We start from the raw sequence: 24,859 nt of genomic DNA on the forward strand, positions 1-24,859 counted from the left end.
AAAATCGATTCCTTTGCGGTTGCGCGGGGAATGTTTTCAATTATCGCTTGGTCAAATGGAAGGTTGTCAAACAACCTTTTCACTCCTAGGGTCTAGTCATCACACCGTTTTTTGAGTTCTATGAAGCTTTAGTTGGAAATTTTGGTGTGGAAAGTAGCTTGTTCTAGCAAAGAGAAGAGAACAACTATGTCCTTGATTCCTCTTGCTATCTTTTGAACTGTATGGAAAGAGAGGAACAAAAGGGCTTATGAAGGGTCAGCCACGTTGCTCATCATGCTGAAGGCAAGATGAATGACCACTTTCACTAAATGGTTTAGGGGCTTGTATATGCTAGATACTTTTATTTGGATTTTTTGGGACACTTTATGCTATTGGTGGCTTCCAATTTATTCTTTTTTGTTGTGATTCCCTTGGTGCCCTTCATTGAATTCTCTCTTTTTACTATTTTTTTTTTTTGCTCTTTTTTTTTTTAAAAAGATCTCCATATGTAGATGGTGCTTGATAGATTGTTTTTTAGCATCAATCTTCTATTTTTATCTTCACCTGGAAGCTAAGAAACCACATCCTTGTCATCAAAGCCGCTAAGGTGTCTCAGAAGTGGCTCTTTGTTAATGTGCATACCCAAAAACATTCCCATTCTACCCATCTTCTTAAGGCTCTTGCTTCAGTTGCTGTGAAGAATCAAGCAAAGCGTTTGGCTTGATAGTGCTCCCACCAACCCTTTACATTTATGTTCCTATCCTACAACAATGTGTTTGTTTCTTACTTCATCTTTTAGAGCTCCACTGCCTATCCATCTCACTTTGTCTATAATCATTTTTCTCGTACATTGCTTTCTAGTTGCCTCACACTTAATCCATATAAGATAGCTCGCTCTATAGCCATCCTGTGAAACTTAGAAGGACTTTGGATCCTTTTGGGTTTTATTCTTGCAATTTTTTTTGTGATTTTTTGACTAGGTCTAATTCATCTTTTTCACTCTATAGATCCACTTGCTGCAGGCAAGGAGACCTTTGTAGGCTCTATCTCCAGACATCTGTGTTCTTTGTTTAACTATTCAGAATCTGCATCACATTTGTTTGTACATTGTGATTATGCTTGGAGGGTATGGAATAAACTATTTGGCCTTTTAGGTGAGGTGAATGTTCGGTAAGTTCCGAGGCAGTGGAGGACTTCTTGGCAGTTTATTTTGTTAGTTTTGGCAAGAAAAAGGAAAGGGCAGCACTCTGGAAGTGTGGTTTCTTTGTAGTATTTTGGGGGTTGTGGATGGAGCTTTATGAACACATTTTTCTAGGGAAGAAGTTGTTGCATATGCTGGTTTGCAAAAAGATACATTATTTGGCTTCACTTTGTTGTGTGGGGCAGGGGAATTCTAAGGGGGTGAGCTTTTCTGATATTCAACGCGATTGGCGTTGTATGTTGGATTGTTAGTTCGTGCTCGTTTTATTTCTCCTTTTTTTTTTTTTTAGTTTTTCTGGTTTTTTCTTTGTTTTCATCTGGAGTTTTCCAGACTCTATTAAAGTGATGTCTTATTCTCCTAGCTGTATATTCTTAATCTATTAATGAAGTTCTTCTTTTACCATATAAAAAAAGTGTATTCGAGTCGACAACTTGATCTTGATATATTAAAGCATTTGTGTTGTTGTTGTAGTTGCTTATAGTTTTTATCGCCTCTTGGATTGGTGGCCAAAGCCCGTACTATCTGCAGTGTTTCTACTAGTTCTTTTGTTTTTGAAATTTTTCTTCTTTAGAGAATTTGTTTGATGCAGTCTTTCATTTTTTTTTTTTTTGGTGGCAGATAGTGGAAAAGAGCCCAATAAGCACTCTCTTTCTGGTGAGACAAATCAAATGGGATCTTTGTTTGGAGATGCGAGGTCTGGTGACAGATTTTTTGGTTGGCTCTCTCTCTCTCTCTCTCTCTCTCTCTCTCTCTAAGAGTGTGATTTGTTTGAGGAGTTTTATTAAGCTTATATTACTGTTACATTATCACTTTACCTAAAAGCTTAAGCTATTAGGTGTGGGCCAACAATGTATATAAAGCTTTAACACTCCTCCACACGTTCAGCCCAACAGCATGTGAAGAGATAAAAAACCAAATGTTTAACACCTATTACAGGGAACATAATAATTTTGAAACACTAGATAATAAATGCGGGCAACGAGACTAGAACTCAAGACCTCCTGGTAACCTGCTCAAAATACCATGTTAGATTACTACTTTGCCTAAAAGCTTGAGTTATTAGGTTGTGGGCAAACACTGTATGTATAATTTTAACAATTACAAATAGCTTATTATTTGGAAAAGAAAAGGGAATTTTGCACTGTATGCATTTGTGCATTAGCCGGTTGCTGCTGTTCTCACTTATACTTTTTGTTTTTTGATAGCGATAGAAGAAATTTCATTAGAAATAGAAGAATTTACAAAGAGGAGAATGAGGTATCTCCAATCAAAATTTTGGAGAAATCCAGAGAAAAAAACTGAAGGCACAAAAAAATACATTGTAGTATCAAAGCAAAAAAATTCCTCCAATCTTGCTACATATTTGACAATTTCACTCATGTAAAGCATTCAAAACCAAAACACCATAAAGAGGCTAGGTAATGAATCTTTTCCCATACCATCTGCCTGTTCAAATTTTTCCCTGAAAAAATCCGTGCTTTGCACACCAACCATAAACCACACAGCACTGCAAATATTCCACATTTCCAAATAGCAGCCCTATCCTTACTTCTTCCAAAACCCTCAAAAGAAATAGCCAAATTCCTTCCACCGATGCTGGACAAACTCAAGCTTCTGCCAACGTAGTAAATAATTTATTGCAGATGCTCCAAGAAAAATCACAATGTAAAAAAAAATGAGATGCCGAGTTAGAATTCAAGTAACAAAGCACACAAACATCTGAAGACAAGGCCTTCGAAGGTCTCCTATTTTGCAACATATTATTAGTATTTATTCTATTAAGCACAATCACCCAAATGTAGGCCTTGATCTTTAAGGGAGCTTTTGCCTTCCAAATACGTGAGAATAGAGGAAAGCAAGAGTTGGAACATGTCAAGAAATCAAAGAAAGATCTACAAGTATAAACCCCCAAATGATCTAAAGCTGAAGACCGAGTATCCCTATTTGAAGAAAGATGACAACTATTCAATAACACAGCTTGGAGGAGAGTTCCATCAAGTCTCTATCATTTAGAGATATTCTAAAATGAAAGTTCCAAGAAACCAGAGGGCCAACCAAATCAACCACAAAGAAAGAAATCATACTATCTTGCCATGAGCTCAATCAAAAGAAACGAGGGTAAGATGTAGATAAAATATCATTCCTCAACCACAGACCTTTCCAAAAACGAAGCCGAGAACCCCTCCCCACCACAAAATTAATGTGAGGAGTGAATATGGTATAAATCTGACAAATAGATCTCCATGGACTCTCAAAGAACATCGCAAACTAACAATGGTATCTCACCCATTCACCCCCAATCCATGCTTACTTTTAATCACTTTATGTCAAAAGAATGATCTTCTAAGGGGAAATGACATAATCATTTTCCTAGTAGAGCGATGTTTTGTTCCCAATCAGCTTATTCGTTTAAAAATTTTGTTTTTGAGGGGTTTTCTTCCTTAAACGCTAGTCAAGCTAGGAAAAATATTTCCTTCGAGTGGGTCACTGTTTAGCAACTACTTGGAATAGCGAAGAAATCTGGGAGCAAAGAATGCCGGTTCTTGTTGCTAGCAAATGAAGTTAAATAGATCAACAACAACTTTGTGAGTTCTTATTGCAGAATCCACTTATCTTTGAGTAAAAATGACGAGAAATCCAGAAGGATGTCTGATCACATGAATTCTGTGGAATTATCTTGGATGGGTGATTGTAAATCGAGAAGCTTATGTAAACTGGAGGGATATCTTCATCAAGAATTCCAGAGGGAAAGGAGGTCTCAGGATGGTGGACTTTCTGCAAAGCGTTGAATGTTGATGAAGGAAAGGCACAAAAAACTCCACTAAGAATTCTGGGTTTAATGTGTAAAACTTGTGGGTCTATTGTGTCGTAAGGGATGGAGACAGACTTACAGATGGATCTATAGACAGAGAAAGTACTGATGCCCAAACAAAGATGGGTGGAGTTACAGAGGGTCCTATGGAAGGTCCAGCAAATCCTTGGAAAGATGTCGCTACGGACTCTGGGTTGAAAACATTAGAAAATGAAAAGCAATTTGCAGCCAATGGGTGGAACCAAAGACTGAGCAGAAAGATTTCCTTCTCGAGAAGAATTGCAAGAATGACGTGAAGAGGACACTGATCTGCTTCTGGGATAGATTTGGGAATATGAAGACCAGTTTTTGTTTTCCTTTCAATTGTGGATATGGAAGAATCAGGGGCCGTTGAGGATCATAGGGATTGTTTGAATGCTAAAGAAATTGACGTTTCAACGCGAGGGAGTTTTGACAAGGCAGGTACTTGTAACAGAACCAGTCTCCTTTCTCTGATAAGTTTTGTATGGCTTTCTCAAGTTCTTCTGTGAGTTCAAAAAATATTTTTTAACGAGGATGGTTGCTGATAATCTTATGGATAGTTCTTTTTCCTGCCATTCTATAATTCCTACTTCAACTGACTGTTGTTCTAATTCTTTGGCTGATACTTCTAATTCCCATAATGAGTTCTTAATTTCGGCAAAGGTATCTGTATCCTGCCTACTCCTATGGTTGAATTTCATGAAAAGAATTATATTTCTTGCAAAAGAGAATTGGGTTTTATAGGAAGGACATTAACCTTTGAATCATTGTGGGGGTGAGGGGGGCAGCTGGGACCCATAGGAGCTTCTGGATAGAATGAGATGTTCTGTAGTTAATCATTTAGGTCAAGTTATTAAGGTTGCTGTTTCTCGTAAAACTTATAAACGCAAAAAAAAAAAAAAAGGTGGAGAAAGAATTTCAAAAATTAGTTTGCAATGTAAACTTTGGAGGGGGCTAGCAAAAGTGGTTGAGGTAGTGAGGTGCCCAAATGAAGATCTTAAGCTGGAATATTAGGGATTTAGGTTGCTCTTATAAGGGTTTCAGATTAAGGAAAAGTATAGGTAAGGTTGCCCCATATGTTGTTATGCTTTAGGAGTTTAAATTGGATGTGGTGGATGGCTTTCTTATTAGGAGTATCTGGAATTCCAGATTAAAAGATTGGGTTCGGTTAGCCTTTTTGGTTCTTTGGGGGTTATTGTGATAATTTGGGATCCTATATTTGCTTGCAAATTGTACGTTTAGCGTTTGTTTGTCTAGATTTCATAGGAAAGGGGTAGTGGTGGTTTACCTCGGTTAAGGGCCGTAACACCCCTTGGTTTTGATGTATATTGTGGGATGAATTAGCTGCTGGTCAATGTGGTCATGGCTTTTATTGCATCTGTGGCTGAAAGAGATTGGTGTGGTTAAAGTTAAGGACTTTAGGCTAATTATCTTGGTGACTAGTGTCTATAAGATTTTGGCTAAGGTGTTATCCAAGAGATTGGCTGCAGTTATGGGGGATACTCTTTCTCTTAGTTAGAGTGCTTTTATGGGTGGTGGACAGAATCCAGATGCTGCTTTGATAGCAGTGGATTGAAGATGATGTTTGAAGAAAAATCAATCTTAGCGAATGGTGAGTAGGGTGATAGATGGTGGAGTTGATGGAGGTTTGGTGGAGGGGGTTAAAGTAGGTATGAGGATCATGCCTTATGGCACTTTCTGTTTCTATCATTTTTCGTTTGGAGAATTTGAGTTGCTTTTCTAATTTTTTGACCATCTTATAGGTGTTTGAGGAAGGGTATGGGTTGAAAATTAACTTCTCTAAAAGTGGTATGGTGGGCCTATATATTAATGTGGACCCTTTTGTTAGACTAGCAAATTGTGCCTATGACCTACTTGGATGTCCTTAGGAGGTAAACCCAATGCTGACTCTTTGTTGACTAGGTTTTTGACTTATTAGAGTGGCTAGGAGATTGGATGGGTGGAAAGGAGAATTCTTCACCTTAGGGGTTTGTATTACTCTAAGCTATGCTCATTTGGTCTCCATCCCTTGAAATTGATAAGAAATTTCTTGTGGCTAACTAGTGGTGAAGTAATGATCATCTTGTAGGTTGAGAGAATGAGTAGATCTAAAAGGGCGAGAGGCTTGGGTCTAGGTAACTTGACGTCCAAAAGCATATCTTTGGTGAGGAAATGGTTAAGGCATTTTCCTTTAGCAGCTAATTCTCTTTGGCATAAGGTAATTCGTGAATCTGGTCTATTATAAAATGAGTGGGATGCTAACTTGGGAGTTAATATTACTTATTTGAGTTCTTGGAAGTGTGTGTCTCATATTAATCATCATTTTCATCCTGAATTCCATTATATAGTCGGTAATGGTGAGAGAGTTCCTTCTTCGGAGGACTTTTGGGTGGGTTAGACGCTTTTGGCTTTTACATACCCTCATCTCTTTTGGTTATCGAATCTTCATGATACCTTGATTGTCACTTTCTTCTTTTTCCAAAGGATTGGCATTTTTGCGGCTTCGATTTTGGTAGAAATTTTAGTGAGTGGAAAATTAATGTGTTGGCCCTTTTGATAAACTTGCTTGACTCTTTTCATGTTCATTTGAGGAATGGAAGAAGGGTATGGAGCTTAGATCCTTTTGAGGGATTTCTACTGTAAGTCCTTTTTCCCTATCTGGCTTGTGAGTGCAATGTAGCCCTTTCTACCTTGTTCTTTTTGATTTGGAAAGCTATAGTTCCCTACAAAATAAATGCTATGTTTGGTTAGTGATACTTGAGAAATTCACCGCCAATGACTTGCTTGAGAAGAGAAAAGCTTAATATGGACCTGTGCTTGATATCTATGTTCTTTGTTTTAGCAATTGTTTCTTCATTGCCTTTTCTCCTTGGTTGTTCGGAATAAATTGTTTGGTATATTTGGTGAGAACTAGGTTTGTCACTCCACATTGAAAGGCTTCTTGTACTATATTTTCAAAGGAAAGGATAGGGAAGCTTTGAGGGGGTACACTGTTATGGATATTATTTGATGTCTATTTGGTTGGAGAGAAATGCTAAAATCTTTGAAGGCGTGGCTGCTGCTAACAATTTGCTTTGGAGTATAGTTGTTTATCTTGTGTCACTGTGGGTGTGGGCAAGAAGTTCCTTCGACATGTTTCTTAGGAATACCGATGACACGATTGCTTGGATTTGCTTCATTCAGTTTTTTTTTTGTTTTTTGTTTTTTTGTTTTTTTGTTTTTTTTTTGTGATCTTATAGCTGGTTTTGTTGTTGTAAATGGAGGATTTCTTATTCTTGTTTTATTTTTGCATTTTTATTTTTTTTTTGCTGTATATTCTCTCCTCTTCCGATATCATTGTTTGTTTATCCCCAAAGAAAATTGTATGCATTTGGATGTGCTCTTGCATTGCTATGAGTTTGGGGACGTAGAACTTTAGATATATGCATTTTATCACGGGTTTGAGGCGTGGAAGCAACCTATTGCAAAAAATGCAAGATAAGGCTGCGTACTATAGACCTATTGTGGTCCGCCCCTTCCTTGGACCTCGCATACTCAGGAACTCTGTGCACCAGGCTGCCCTTAAGCTGTTAAGGTGATGGAATACTTTTTTTTTTTCTTGGATAAAAAAATCATTAAATAAGAGGGGGCAAAAGTACAATATGTGGAGAACATGACATCATCCAAAAATCAACTAAATTAATTAACAATAGTCTTGCCTTTCTATCCATTTGATGGTTAGACAGCGACATCACCCCAAAAAAATTCCCAAAAGAATGTGCAGAGAGTGAAGCCAAAAACCCATACTCTTTTGCACGAATGTGGAAAGTTATTTGATCCTTGGAAAATTCTTGCATTCCTCTCAATCGAAAGGGTCTTGGTATGGCAAAAGACTAAACAATTTTAATAAAGTTCATCCTTTTTTACTCTTTTAAAAGCCCCAAAGTCTGACCAACAATAATCATGTAAATTGTGTTAAGGTATCTATTCTTCGCTAAATCAAGAAAATAAAGCACTACACATTTGCTACACAACCCCACATGGTAGAGAAAGGTGTGTTTGTCTCATTAGGCCCATGGCACATCATACAAATATCAGAATTGAGGTCTTACAACGTCTTCTACTGTGCAACAATTCATGCATGTTAATCTTGTTTAGACTGTAGAGTTATGGTCAATAGAAGAATACGATTCTTAAAAGGAAGCCTTGGCTGAGAAATGTACCATTTTCTACTTCTTTCCCTCATTTATTTCATCTAAGCTTTGAAAAAAATAAAGCCATTTCTTATTTTGATGGTTAATTAGGTAGTCCTTTGGTTTCCTGGAGTCTTCTTTTTCAGAGACCTCTGAATGATAGGGAGATGGTGGAATTTTCATCTTTATTATCTTTATTGTGTGGGAGAATCTTTCTTTGTGGGGTGCCGGGGGGGGGGGGGTGGGCTACTTTCGTTCTTGGTCTTTGGACCAATCATGTGTATTTTCTTGCAAATATTTTTTTGAATTTTTGATTCGTTCCACCTCATATTTCTCGTTGTACTCTACTATTTGGAAGGCTAAGGTCCCCCTAAAGTAAAGGAATTCACTTGGTTGGTTGTGCTTAATAAGATAAATACGAACAATTTGTTGCAAATTAGGAGACCTATGAAGGCCTCTCTCTCCTGATGTATGCATGCTCTGTTACAAGAACTCTGAGATAACTTCTCACCTTCATTTGAAACGTGAATTTTCTTGGAATGCTTTTAATATGCTCTTAGACATTATGGGAGAAAGCTGGGTTTGCTCTCCTTTTGTGAAAGAATCTTTAGAAATATCCTTCGCAAGTTTTGATTGAAGAAAGGACAAGGCAACTTTATGGAAGTGTGGCTTTTCTGAATATTATGGGGTTTATGGATTGAAAAGTAATGCTTGAATATTTTCTCTGAAAAGTTAAATCAGATGTTGGTTTGGGAAAAAATAAAGCATTTGGCCTTTTTGTGGTGGTTTGGGTATGGATTTTTTAAAGAGGCAAGCTTTCAAGAGTTGCGAAGAGATTAGAGGAACACGTTGAATGCAAGATTTTTTTTTTCTTGGGCATTTTTTTATGTTTTTGGTTTAGTTTTGGAGTGTCTCAGGTTGTCTTGAGGGATTTCTCATTTTCCTCATGTAATTTCTCTTTCTATTAATGATATCTTCTTTTGTTGCCAAAAAAAGGAACCTTAGCCTTCTAGATGATATGGTTTAAAGGAAAATGTAAGTAGTTTGGACAAAGAGGTCTCAAATAATCCCACTTGGGTTTATCTACACTATTCTGGATCACCCATGTTGTGGAAAAATCATGAGCATTGACCTAGTTGATTACATTTCCAGTTTGACTTATAGATTGGCCCAAACTTAAGCTTGAGTAATTTGGTTTTAGGTCCAAAGAACATAACATTGGTTCTGCCTCAAATTATATTGAGGGTAAAGTTTAGGGTGATGAAAGGCTCCCTTTATTGAAGATTTCTTGACCATTATTGGTTGTACTTCTTTATTATCCTCCTTAATGCATCTTTCACTATTAGAAAATGTCACTACATTATCTTAGATTGGAATGCTTTTGCAACCGGTCTTTGGATCGGTAGGGAGTGTTTTCTTGTAAATCTTATTTTGAATTTTTGATTCACTCCAATTCTTCTTTGGGCAAAAGGCATTCACCTCCCTTGAGGTTTGGCAAAAAGACAAGGGCCTCACCGTGGTTTCAAAAATTCCATTGACCTTCCCCGAGGTTTCAAGAATTCTTGGGACCTCCCCTGAGGTTTGCCAAAAAGATACAAACCTTATCTTGTATTTTGCAAAAAAACATGTCTTTTGAGGGGAGCTTTGTGTCTTTTTGTCAAATCTCATGGGAGGTTTGTGGCATTTTTGAAACCTCAGGGGTGGTTTTTGGAATTTTTGAAACCTTAAGAAAGGTTAGTGTCTTTTTGCCAAACCTTAGGGGAGTTCAATGTTTGTTCTTCTTTCCCACTCTATTCTCTCATCTAGAAGGCCAAGGCTCCTCCAAAAAATAAGCTTTCACTTGGTTGGTTGTGCTCAATAAAAATAGTACTACTAACTTGTTGCAAATTGGGAGACCTTTGAAGGCTCTCTTTCCCGATGTATGTGTGCTCTGTTACAAAAATTTTGAAACAGTTTCTCATCTTCTTTTGCCCTTTGAGTTTTATTGGAGGATTTGGAATAAACTTTTTGGTATTCTAGGAGAGAGTTGGGTATGCTCTTCTTCAGTGGGTGAAATGTTAGTTATTTATTTTGCAGGCTTTGGTAAGAGGACAGAAAAGGTAGTCCTGTGGAAGTGTGGAATACTTGCAGTTTTATGGGGGTTATGATTGGAGTGTGGTGCAAGGATTTTCTCTGGGAAGAAATTAAATTGGGCGTTGTTTTGGGATAAAATTCAATATTTGGCCTTACTATGGTGTTTTGGATTGGCATTTTTAAGAGGAATAAGTTTCCATGTGTTACAAAGAGATTGGAGGGACCTATTGGCATGTTGCTATACTTTTTTTTTTGGCATTTATTAGTTTTTTTTCTAGATTGTTATAGGCCTTTTTTTGGAGATGTCTCATTCTACCTCGTGTAAATTCTTTTCCTATTAATGAAATCTTCTTTTTCTATAAGAAAAATGTTTCTGCAATCGCGACATAGAAATTTTTCACTGCCAGGTGTTCTGTAATGTTTATAATGATGATTGCCCTTCTTTGTTATCAGTTGTTTTATAAATATTATAAGGATGATTTAGTTTGACAATCTTATAAGCTGTCCTACTTGTTCAATCTAACATTTTCTTAGATTTAGCTGTTGTGTTAGGAAGTCTTATTCTAGGAGTGGGGCTTTAACATTTAAGTCAAAACCGTCGTTATGTTTGTTGTCAGTGCTTTTATTTTGTTCTTTATAGTTTTGTGAATAATTTGGCATTATTAGCTATTCGCAAGTGATACGTTTTAAGATTCACTCTGTTATTGTTTTTTCCTTTTCGTCCATGGCATTGCTTTGCTAATTCATTTATATTTTTTTATCGCTTCACAAGTGAGATGGTGGATTAGTATTGTTTGATTAAATTTGTTTCATGCATATTTGTCAAACCAACATTCTAATCATAAATCATAATTCCAATTTTGGGAATTGAGAATCGAATTGAATCGTAAGATTTGGTACAATTTCCAAAATCAGTTCTAAATGGCATGCATATATTGATATATGAACAAGAAAAATAGTAAAATACATTTTAAGTTTTGACAATAAAAAATCATATTTCATGTGTATGCTATCTCTAGGGCCTAAACAAATGAAAATTATGGGAGTGATTCAAGAAATAAGAACTAAAAAAATGAACTTCATGTTGTTTATTGGTAGGAATCAATAAAAAATAATTTAAAAATGTACTTTTGGTGGTTATCAATATGAAGAGGAGAGTTGGATTTATCATACGTACACAATCTCCTTTGGAAGGATTGGGGGTTTCTATATTTGAAAATGACAGTTTGGTTAATGATTTGCGGTTCAAGGACGGAGAAGTTCAAGATCTTATGGATAACTTAGATATAAAGTTTTTTGATCCTGGAGGATATGAAGTGCATTTTTATGGGTGCAAGAATAGAGCTAAAAAGGTCAAAGGGAGTTAGCTAACTTGAAGTGTGATTTAGGATGGGATTTCTTAGTTAATTGTTAATTAATTATTTTTTTGCTTTTATTTTTTTTTATTTTTTTGAGGTGGACTTCTTGTCCCCCTTTTTTTTTTCTCTCTCTCTTTCTAATATACCTTCTTTTATTATATAAAAAAAAGCTATGTCTATTCTTTCTCCATTTAAAAACCTAAATAAGTGATAATACTCAAACAAATAACTAAAAAAAAACCAACTTTTGAATCTTATTTGTTGAATAATTGGGTAAGATGGAAGACCTAAACTCAACAATTGGTCTCTTCCTCTATTTAGAATATATGTCTCTCCCTTTATTTATAATATATGTCAAGTACAATAAGAATGACCATAATACCCTTACTGACTTACACTTATTATGAACCAAGCTCTAACAATTAATAATAATGCTAAATGACTAAATAACCATTAACACTCCCCCTCAAGCTAGAACATATATACCATATGCTCTTGGCTTGTTAAAAATGAATTTCACAAGAGCACCTCCCAAGGCTTTGGTGAACAAATCGACAAGCTAAAACTTGAACTTCGCATGAATGGTTGTAATGAGCTTTTATACAAGTTTCTCTCGAATAAAATGGGAATTAACTTCAATGTGCTTTGTCCACTCTTGGAAGACAGGGTTCGAGGCAATATGAATAGCAGTTTGATTATCATACATCAACTCCATAAGTTGATAATGTGGAAAACCTAGTTGTTTCAACATGCTTTGCAGCCAAACAAGTTCACATGTAGTGTGTGCCATAGCCTTGTATTCTAACTCAACATTTGACTCGGCCACCATAGTTTGTTTCTTACTTTTTCAAGACACCAAATTATCATCGACAAAGACACAAATACCAGGCTGTGGATCTTTGGTCGGAAGGTGACTCGTCCTAGTCTGCATCTGTATGTCCCTGAATATGAGTGTGACCCCGATCTTGATATAAAAGACCTCTCCTTAGTACACCTTTGAGATATCTCAAAATGTGAATTTTGGCGTCCCAGTGACTTGTTCTTAGGGAATCGAGAAACTGACTCACAACACTTGTTGTGAAGGATATATCTGGTTGGGTGGCTATGACTTCTGAGATAATTCAACCTTCCAACAAGTCTCCTGTTCTGACCTAGGTTAGGCAACAAATCACTCATATCTAGTACTAACTTACTATTGGGATCCATGGGTGTATCAATAGGTTTGGATCCCAACAACCTTGTTTTATCTAAAAGATTAATAACATACTTTCTTTGTGAAACACAGTTCCCATTCGAGATCTTGATACTTCTATACCCAAGAGTATTTCTATGGTCCCAAGTCCTTGGTCTGAAACATACTCTAGGAAAAGCTTAGGTCTTGGATGCCTCGATCATCATCACTAGTGATCACAATGTCATCCACATACACAATAAGCAAAATCTTTCCGGATGTACTATGAAAATAAAAAATAGAGTGATCTACTGCACACCAGTGAAGGCCAAATTTGAGTACTACAACACTAAAACAACCAAACCATGCCCTTGGAGATTGTTTTAATTCATAAAATGATTTCTTAAGTCGACATACTCAGCCTGACACCCCCCTAAGCAACAAACTTAGGTGGTTGCTCCATATATACTTCCTCATGATAATCACCATGTGGGAAAGCATTCTTCAAATCTAATTGATGTAAAGGCCAATGGCAAGTGGTGGCTAAAGAAATCAACAAACGTATCGAGGCAAGTTTAGCGACTGGAGAGAATGTGTCTGAATAATCCAAACCATAGACTTGATTATAGCCCTTAGCAACAAAGAGGCCTTCAAACAAGCCATAGAACTATGAGGATTGACTTTCACAGTGTACACCCAACGACAACACCAACCATAGAATTATTAGGAGGAAAAGGTACCAAATCCCAAGTATCATTATCGCGTAGTGCACACATCTCTTCAACCATTGTAGTCCCCTGCCCAGAATGGGATAGGGCTTTAGAAATAGATTTTGGAAGAGCAACAGAAGATAGAGTACTGGAAAAATAGTAATAATATGGTGACAAGGAATCATAACAAACAAAATTAGAGATTGGATATTGGGTACTGAAATTATGAATAGATTCCCACGAGAGGGGGGGGGTGAATTGGCTTTTAAAAATTTCTTTTAATTCCTTTTTAGAATTCTTAAACTTATTTTATTTCTTTTAACCAATTCGTGACTGATTTGTTTAATTTGTTAAGCACTCAAGAACTTAGTTTCTTTACTTAATTTTTAACCATACAAACATCCAATCATTCAACCAAACCAATCAACTATAATTAGAAAGTAAACAAACAAGCCAATACACAGTACTGATGTAATATAACAACTCAAGATGGTTGTTTGTTTATATTTTCCAAATTTGAACCAAGCTCTGTAGTGAATGAGAATTTATGCTTGCTGATATAAAGCCCTGTATAGATGAATCAAATCACTCTTTCCAAATATTTAGAACTCAAATAAACTCTTGATAAATTTATCTTTGGGATGTTAACCAAATAACGTACTCCCGTAAGGTTTCCGCAAGATATGGTGTAACCAACGTACTCCCTTTCGGTTTTCGCAACCCAAATCAAAATTAAACCTTAAGTTTGTTTGATTTCCAAATATACGTAATTTATATGATTTTCTAATTTAAACCATCAACGAAATTTAAATATGCACTGAAAATAAAGAATAGGGAAAGAGAGAGTGAGACGGGGATTTTTACGAGGTTCGGCTTATACCAGCCTACGTCCTCGCCTTTGACAAACCACCAAAGGATTCACTAAACCTGTTCCGTTGATGGGTGGAACAAACCTTTACAACACTCATTTGTTAAGGCTAGAGCCCGCCTTCTCCAAACGATATCCCCTCATCCGGTCACTCCTTAACTATGCTAGAGCCCGCCTTTCTAAACAATATCCCCTTACTTAACCAACGATCCAAAAAACCCTTGGAATCATCAATCTACAAGAAATAATTCAAATAGATGCGTACAAATAATGCTCACACAAAGAGCTGATTAGTACACTTTAGAAACTAATATACTCCAAAATCAAAATATCAATAGAATGAAGTAAGAAGCTCTATGTGAATATCATCGGATTACTTCTCTTTGATGAGAGTCAAGAACTTAAATCGGATGCTTTAGAGAAGTTGTAAAAGTTCAGAGATTTTTCAGAAATTTCGTAGCAATTCAGAACTTTAGAAACAAAATAGCAAGAGCTTTAAGTGAAAGATATCTTGAAGGAAATTTCAATGCTTAGTATATTTGTTTCTCATAAACCATGTATATATAGGCTTCAAAAACACTCTCATTCATGCTCCCCAAGTTTCCTTGGAGTGCCCCCAAAGTTTTCAAAAATATTAGGGCGCAAGTCAATTGGATTTGAAAAAGAGAAGTTTAAAAAATCTACCCATTGCCGTACTTCGATTGCCTGAAGTACAACCACAGTAGCCTGAGGTACGTTCAGGAGCCTGAAGACACTGGGTCAGGCGCCTAAAGGTACACTGCTTGTATAATTTTCTTTAACAAAAATATTTAGTTGCCTGAGGTCTTAACCTCAGTCGCCTGGGCAGTACACAACCACTTTCCTTCTTTCTCTTTCAAAGACATTTTGTTTCTTTGCTTTCTTACTTTTGAAAAACATTTTCTTGGGGTATTAAAATAAATTCTTTGAGTCCATATTTATCCCCTAATGAGCTTCATTTCATTCATAATGACATTTTTAACTTTGAAGTACTTACATGAAGATTTCCTAACAATATGAACATTTCTTTGTTCTTTGAAATTTCATGATTCTCTTGAAGCTTTGAGTTCATTCCATCTTCAGATGTCTTTGAGCTTCCCTTTTTGATCTGTTCAAGTCTTATTACATACTTTTAAGCTTTGTTGGTGATCTTTCGAAGCTCTGTTGGTTTTGGCTTTTTAAGTTGCCTGAAAAACATCATTACTTGAACACACAATATCATCAAACCTTATCTTCATTTGTTATCATCAAAACAAGAGGTGAAAGCCTTATTTAGGCTAACAGGTACAAATGCATTTACCTTTTCGAATAGCTATAGGAGGATCAACATCATAGGAAGTAAGATCATCCAACGAGGGAACTAGAGGCACAGTAGTAGAAGGTAGAGGGGACACTTCCCCCTTGAGTCGTCATGTGTATACTTGCATATTGGGATGATCCAAGCAAGGAGAAGGGCTTAAAATGGATGGAGATGTAGAAGGATTAGGCATATATACTAGGTTTGGATTTGGAAGGCAAGGTAGAGGAATAGACTCATTAAGGTCAATATAACCCAAGGAATCATAGTAGTATAGTGTAGACTCAAAGAAGGTGACATCATTAGAGAGAAAAAATCAATGTAAAGTAGGCCTATAACATTGATATCCTTTTTTAGTACAGAAATGGCCTAAAAAGATACATTTGATAGCATGAGGATCCATGTTGTCCATTCATGGAGTTAACTGATGGAAAAAGGACACACAATCGAATATATGAGGAGGGAGAGAGAATAGAGTAGACTTAGGGAAGATAAGTAAATATGGGATTTTACTGCCAAGGACAGAGGGTGACATTTTATTGATGAGGGATCAAGCTGTGAGTACAACATCACTCCAAAAAACTTTGGGGACATTCATTTGATACAATGGGGCATGAGTGAATTCAAGAATATGTATGTTTTTCTGCTCTATAAACCCATTTTGTTGTGAAGTATGGGCACAAGGACGGATGGATCATACCATAGCTAGTCATATAAGTACAGAATTGAGTACTGAAGTACTCCTTAGCATTATCACTACAAAGTATCTTGACTAGCATATCAAATTGAGTCCTTATTTGGGAATAGAAGGCACAAAATATATCAAACAACTTGGAACGATCTTTCATTAAATATAACCAAGTCATCCTAGAGTAGTCATCAACAAATGTAACAAAATACCGAAACCCCAACTTTGACGTGGCACAACTAGGACCCCAAATATCGAAATGGACTAACATAAAAGGACTAACAACTCATTTGTGGATCCAAGAAGCAAAAGGAACATGATGATGCTTGCCCAATTGACAAGACTCACATTCAAGGAAGGATGATGAAAGCGACAATGGATTTGAAGTGGTGTAGCTGCGACTGTGCAGGCAATGGGTGGAGAAGGTGACTCAAAGTAGTAAAGTTCACGAGCCTCATGTCCTATATCGATTGTCTTTCTCGTCTTTAGATCTTGAGAAGAATATGATAGGCTTACTAACTGACATGAGATTGAAAGGAGATTTCGAAATGTATAAAGAATAAGAAAGAGAGATGGAAGGAGTAGGATTTACTGTTCCTACCCCCTTAACAACAATTGTGGACCCATCAGCAAGGGTAACTTGAGGCAGATTTTTAGCATACTGGAGATCAGAAAGGAAGTTGCTGGAACCTGTTATATGGTCAGTGGTAGTAGAATCGATAACCCAAGGACTAGTAGGAAGGATACTTGATGACATATAGACTGTAGGATTGCCTTGCTGGGCAAAAGACGCAATGTGATAAGATGCTTGTTGAGACGATTGATACTGTAGAAACCTTGAATACTCCTACTCTGATACAATCATAGTATGCAATTCACTCAAACAACCATTCTTTGGGTTTTGCACATGAGCAATTGAAAAAGGTGAGATCTTTGGACAAAAAACATCATGAAAAACTCCAATAACATGTTAATAGAGGGATTGGATCATTGCTGGATCATTTCAGGTCAAAACCGTGCCTGAAAGTGGCTTCACGTGCCGGTGCGTGGGGTTGGCTCTAGCAGCCCTTATCCGGCGCGTGAGGGCAGGTGAGACACTGCCTAGGGGTGGGATTTCTGTGGGGGGGTAGATCGGCAGTGTCTATGGGTGACTGGTGTTGGTTTTGACAAATCTATTGTGGATTTGATGTTCTTGAACTGGCATTGTCACCCAGAAAATTCCAGTGACTGGTTTGACTTCCTGTTGGTGCTGGCTATTTTCTAGGGCTATAATATTGCTGAAAGATCTTCTATGCTAGACATGCCGCGGATTTTGGGTTTTGGGCTTCGGTTTTGATGGTCGTGGTAACATTTAGGGTTTGGGTTTCAAGATCATGCTTTGATGCCATGTTGAATAATTGGGTAAATGGAAGACCTAAACTCAACAATAGGTCTCTCCCTCTATTTATAATGTATGTCAAGTACAATGGGAATGACCATAATACCATAACTAACTTACACTTATTATGAACTAAACTCTACAATTACTAATAATGCTAAATGACTAAATAACCATTAACATTAACAACACAACAAAACATAACTACCACCCTAGCCAATTAGTATTCTGCCCCTTCTTCTCAATGGCACAACATATCCTCCTCTGTCAGTGATGAAAGGTTTTTTTTTTTTTTATAAAATCTAAAGTTCTATTTCTCCTCTTTTTTAACACAAATTGATGTAGAGAAGGAATGGATGTCATGTAAAAATCAAAGCAATAAAATAAATGTTATTTTTTGGATTTTAAACTAGTTGAGTTTCTCAATATTTGATTGGTCCACAATCGTGTGAATCTAGAATCTAGATTCAAATAGATCCATTAGTTCTATGAGGTGACTCAATAGATTTGGCAATGATTTAGGTTTTTTTAGAGTTGCTAGTCAGAATCCAATTGATTTGGTGCGTAGTTGATACAAATTGTATGAATGGAATAGATTCTAACGACTATGATTTCTTGATACACTCCATTGCATTCCTGTAATACTATTGTGCTTTATTTTTTCGTTATGTTTGACAATCTGTACTGTTTATTTTTCCCTCTAATCTCATTTCTTTTATGAAATGCTTACTGATATCTTCCCATTGCATTTTTTTGTTGGCAGTCTGCTAATATGATTGTTCTTTTTTCATCCATTACTTCTATGAAATTGTTACTGATTTCTTTGCTTTGCATTTCTTGTGTGTTCTGTTTTGTTTGATAGTTTGGCTGAAACTAATGTTGGAGTTTCAAAGAATGGACAAGATCATTCAGAAGCTGTTCCTAGTAAGGTTGGGGAGCCAGAAAATATTAGTCGACCTGTCGGCATGGGTGTGACTATTAATGTTGTCTTGTCAAATGCTGGGCACACCTTAGAAGGTGTTGAGGTAGAACTTGTTATGAATCCACTGAAACTTGCATTTGAGACATAGAATTTGAAAGTTCTCAAACTTGCTTTGGACTGCTTTCATTTATGTATTTGTTATCTTTCATATTTGGCTATAAAATACTACTTGGTAAATTTTATGCTTTCTGTAAATTTTTGGATGAATGCTGGACTTTACCTTATGGCTTTACATTTCAAAAATATCATTGACCTATTTTATTATTGTTGAAGGTTATCTTGGTCATTTAACATTGTTAGCATGAGTGTTATGTCAACAAGTGAGAGTTGGTAAGGGTATTGTGGTCATTGGTATGTACTTTGACATATGTTATAAATAGAGGGAGGGACCTATCATTGTGATTAGGTCTTCCATTTTACCCAATTACTCAACATGGTATCAGAGCATAATTTTGAGACCTAAACCCTAGTCGCCATAGCCACCATCAAAATTGAAGCCTAAAATCCTAAATCCATTGCATGTCTACCATTGTAGAAAATTTCCAGTAACACTATAGCCCTAAAAAACAGCCAGCAACTGTCGGAACCTAGAGCAGTCGCCGAGAAATTCCTTAGTGACACTGCCAGTTCTAGAACACAAAATCCACCTTAAATTTTGCAAAAAATAGCACGATAATTGCCCCCAGACATTTCCGATCTGCCCCCACAAAATCCCATCTTCAGAAACTTACCCATGCACCGATCGAAGGCTGTCGGGGCCAATCCCACTCATTGGCGCATGAAGCCAATTTCAAGCTTGTTTCTGGCTTGAATTCTTCCAGAAGTGCTCGAATAACTCTATAAACATTATATTGAAGTTTTTCATGATGTTTTTTGTCCAAATATCTCACCTTTTTTGTTGTTGCTTATTTACGACATTAGAGGAATTGTGGTTTGATGCTTCTCGAAGCTGTTTGTCAATGTTTATTAAGTTTATTGGTCTTAAAATAGTTGTATTTGCTGCGTTTTGGGTTCGTATGTTGTGGGATTGTGGTTTGCATCAGTTGTCAAAGGATGTGTATGTACTATGTTGAGATCGAATTAGCGAATTCTAAAAACATGTAGTCTGTTGTGTATTTTTTGATCAGTTGTTCTATTGAGGTTGTATGTGTGTTGGGATGGAGTTCCCAAATTCCAAAAGTATGTCTCCTTTGTCAGTTACTTGTTTAAGTGAACAACGTACTTTAGTTGTCTTAGAGGAGGGAGTATTTAAGGTTCTTGCAATATCAAGCTCCCCACAAGCAACTCATCATGTTGCATATTTTTCTAAAAAAAAGTAAAAATACTGTTTGTATGTCATCCAGCATCTCTCCCACTAGTTTTTGGGTTATCGACTCTGCTGCTATTGACCGTATGATAGGTGTCACCAACTTCTTTTCTACTCTTCAGTATTCTACAAATCTATCTCAAGTTACACTTGCTGATGGGTCCACTATTGTTTCTAAGGGAATTGGAACAATAAATCCTACTCCATCCATCTCTCTTTCTTTTGTTCTCTACATTCCTAAATCCCCCCTTTAAACTTATGTTTGTTAGTAAAATTACATAGTCAGTAAATTGCTTTGTAACCTTCTTGTTTGATTCTATTATTTAGGATTTGAAGACGAGGAAGACAATTGGCATAGGACGTGAGGCTAGTGGATTTTACTACTTTGAGTCGCTTCTTGTATTTCTTCGTCATGAGTCGAGCTTGTTTCGGACATTATGCTTGCCTGTGACCGCTTGGCTCATGCTTTTGGGATGAGTTTCCATCATGTAAATACTAGTGTAGGTTTATTTTCTAGTAGTAGTTTCTCCCTATGCCAAATAAGGTACTATGACTCCTTGGTCACTTTGATGTTTTCTAGTGCTAGAGTGAGTATTGCATAGAAAACTTTTTAGGGGAGGATGAGTGTTCATCAATTTGTAAAAATCACTAGATATTGTCAACGTGCTTAGCCTACATGCCTCCATCGTTAGACACACAATGTTAATGGAGGTGTTGTTAATTAATTGTATGCTTCAATGTTTATTGCTTTCATAATTTCTTACTGCTTCCGCTGATATTTGATTGAATGATAATGAAAGTGTTTTCGTGGATGAATTGTGGTAAACGATACGCTGGCTCATTAAACAAAACGGGTTTAACTAGCGCCGCACGATCCTTTCACAAAGGTATGAAATAGTTTGCCCCTAACACTTGTAGTGCCATTACCTGTCACGCCCCGAACCCGAAAATGGGACCCAAGGGTGAAAATGTAATCTAACTTGTCCCTGTATCATACAAACCATCCAAAGACACAGGACAATGAATGAGGGTCCGACCCCGTGGGGGTTGCTAGGCACCCTATACACATTCATACATAACAAAATACACGTAGCGAAAAAGGTCATTCTATACATACATGGTACCATACCAAAGCCTATACAAGAAATGGAATCTGGGCTTCACACATACAAAATGTACAACCGGGTGCCAAACATACCCCAAAACAACAACCCGTTAAACAAAACTCCTAGCACTTACCAAAGCGCTACCCGCAGTACACCGACCACTACGCTCCCAATATCAGGACGCTAGTTCCGATTACTTGAAGGACCTGTAAAAATGTACATATGGTATGGGTGAGACACATCTCAGTAAGGCAAATACAGGTTACATTAGTGTGTGGCATTTGAGTGTTATCATGACAACAAAATATATACACAATTAAAAGCATTTCCAATGTTTTCACAAGGCATTTCTAGTAGTGCATACACGCACACACACGCATACGCATGCCCATGATCTACCCAGTGTCGTCACAAACCTTGGCCCAAAGCCGGTCCGCGATATTTGATGTTAGCCCGTAGTCAACCCGCGATACACTGCGCCACCGGCACATGGCTAGTCCCAGACTCCCATGGCATCGTACCGGTGCAAGGTAGTGGATCCACACCCTTCGGTAATCAACTGGTATAGGCTTATGCTTTCGGATATAGAGTCGGACACTTTTTCCTACATGGCAGGTGATAAACACATGCCCTCGGATATAGAATCGGATACTCTTTCGTACCTGGAACAATTTGGAACCTAGTTCCTATTGCATTTTAACAAAACACAATCACGCATGCTTATATAACCAAACAAACCAAACTCATTTGGTAATCTAAAATCATGGTTTTCCAAACACATACAGTTCAAACAAGTCAAGGCACGACCATCATTGTATCACAGTATAAATCATCATATACATGTGGTTTTCAACAAAACCAAGGATGCAGCCCAACACCCCCTTTTTCCCAAAACTGTAATCATGAAAAACCCAAACTACCAGATCAAAAAAGAAAACTGAGCCTTACCTCGATTTTGAGCCGAAACTTGAAAATCTCCGAAACGAGATTCTAATCCACTATTCTCGACGAGAATCCTTCCACGATCCTCGTGGTAACGTTGGATTATCAAATCAGACGACGAACGGCGAAGAAATCTAAAGAAAGAGAGCGATCTTCAAGTTCTAGAGAGAGAGAGAAAAGATATTTAGTTTTCTTAGTTAAGAAGTAATGAGAAAAGATATTTATAGCTCCTTTGACCCGGCCGCCCTCATCGACGAATGGCGTCCTCGTTGACGAGGCCATATAATCAGCTCTTCGATGAGACGATGACTTCGTCGACGAATCCTGATATTACCGGTTTCCCAAAATCTCTCAGCTTCTCCTCGTCGACAAGCCTTTGAATTTCGTCGATGAGAAGTACATGGACTTCGTCGACGAAGCTTGCTAAATTCCTAATTTGCCCCTCTCTTATTTAATTAAACCCACCTATCACGGTTCGGGTTCTTACAATCTCCCTTCTTTACAAAAATCTCGTCCTTGAAATTTGCAATCTCTCATTCATGAACTCATTCATACAACCAAACACATACACGCAACTCTAGAAAGACACCGTCGACTACTACAACGCAGCCCCATCATAACACATACATACATATCCTCACTTATGGCAGAGGAATACCATGGTTACAAACATGAACTGTCTCAGGAGTTCACAATAACATACACTCCCAACGACTAACCACCTATCCCAACCCAAAGTAGAGAAATGTACACATACTCAAAATAACTGTGGATACTTCCAGCGTATTTTCGTTTCAAATTCCCAAGAAGCTTCCTCAACCTCGTGGTTCCGCCACAATACCTTTGCTAACGGTATATCTTTGGTACGAAGCTTCTAAACTTTACGGTCTTGAACCTGAACAGGTATCTTCTCATACGCTAAAGTATCCCCAATTTTCAAATCATCATAACTAATAACATGTGATGGATCCAGCACGTACCTCCTCAACATGGGTACGTGAAACATATCGTGGACCCTCGAGAGTGCTGGGGGTAGTGCAATCCTATAGGCTACAGGACTCACTCGCTCAAGAACATCGAATGGTTCGACATACCTAAGGCTCAACATGCTCTTCCTCCAAAATCCCATCACCCCTTTCATCGGAGTGATTCTCAGAAATACCTTACCCCCACCTCGAACTCCAACTCACGGTGGCGAACATCTACATAACTCTTCTGCCGACTCTGAGCTGATTTAATCCTTTCCCGGATCAAACCCACCTTCTCAGATGCCTGCTACACAAGTTCAGGTCCAAACACCTGACATTCACTAACCTCATCCCAATACAAAGGAGATCGACACCTCCGACCATATAAAGCCTCGAACGGTGCCATCCTGATACTATCCTAAAAGTTGTTATTATAAGCGAACTCTATTAGTGGCATAAACTGTATCCAGCTACCACTAAAGTCTAACATACAAGCTTGCAACATATCTTCCAAGATCTGTATCAATCTCTCCAACTGTCCATCAGTCTGGGCGTGGAACGTTGTACTGAAAGTGAACTTTGTCCCCAACACTTCCTAGAAGCTCGTGTAGAATCGAGAAGTAAACCTCGGGTCTCGATCTAATACAATGGACACCGGTACCCCGTGCATCCTAATAATCTCATGCACGTACATATCTGCTAGCCTACTCAAAGGATAGCTAACCTTCAGCAGTATGAAATGAGCAGATTTCGTCAATCTGTCCACGATCACCCAAATAGCATTTTGCCCGCGAAGTGCTGGCGGCAATCCGGTCACAAAATCCATGCAAATATGCTCCCATTTCCACACTGGAATAAGCAAAGGCTGCAACGGCCCTGTCGGTCTCTAATGTTCAGTTTTCACCTGCTGACACATCAAACACTGCTCCACAAATTAAGCAATCTGCCTCTTCATACCAGACCACCGGAAGGTCTCGCGCAAGTCCTGATACATCTTTGTACTACCAAGATATATCGTATATAATGAACGATGCGCTTCCTCTAGAATCATCCTTCTGATCTCATCGTCATTCGAAACACATAGCCTAGTCCCAAACCTCAGCACACCTTCCTCAGAGATGTTGAACTCTGTAGCCAATCCCTGTTGTACCTTTTCTATAACCTCTGCCAACTCTGCATCACTAGCCTGTGCAGCCTTTATACACTCAAACAAAGTCGGCTGGACCACCAAACTATCAAGGAAAGACTGATGATCACCATGCACCAACTTTATACCTAAGCTCTCCAGATCCTGTCTGATGTGATGCTGAGCTACAACTGCATATACAGTTGTAGGTTTCAACGTCCGACTCAACGCATCAACCACCACATTAGCTCTCCCCAGGTGATAACAGATGGTGCAATCGTAGTCTTTGATCAACTCGAGCCACCGCCTTTGCCTCATATTTAACTCCTTTTGCGTGAAGAAATACCTGAAGCTTTTATGGTCAATAAAGATCTCGCATTGCACACCATACAAGTAGTGTCACCAGATCTTCAATGCATATACAATAGCAGCCAATTCTAGATCATTCGTAGGATAATTCTTCTAGTATTCCTTCAATTGCCGAGAAGCATATGCTACTACCTTACCCTGCTGCATAAGCACACATCCTAAACCTTTCAGAGACACGTCGTTATAAATCACAAAACTGCTATTCCCTGAAGCAATGGTCAAAATCAGAGTAGTGACCAGTCGGTGCTTCAACTCCTAAAAACACTGCTCGCAATCACTGGTCCACTCAAACTTCACTCCCTTCCTGGTCAATC

General features: G+C 37.7%; 1 long non-coding RNA gene across 1 annotated transcript; it reads left to right on the top strand.

The window, feature by feature from the left end:
- The first annotated feature begins 3,275 nt into the window (after positions 1-3,275).
- Positions 3,276-18,905, top strand: LOC131144560 (uncharacterized). Its single transcript, XR_009133840.1, has 2 exons — positions 3,276-4,454; positions 18,609-18,905. It is a non-coding gene; the product is annotated as an uncharacterized LOC131144560 (long non-coding RNA).
- The last annotated feature ends 5,954 nt before the right edge of the window (positions 18,906-24,859 follow it).

The sequence above is a fragment of the Malania oleifera genome, chromosome 12 (assembly GCF_029873635.1).
Source record: "Malania oleifera isolate guangnan ecotype guangnan chromosome 12, ASM2987363v1, whole genome shotgun sequence".
In the NCBI taxonomy this organism is placed as follows: Eukaryota; Viridiplantae; Streptophyta; class Magnoliopsida; order Santalales; family Ximeniaceae; genus Malania; species Malania oleifera.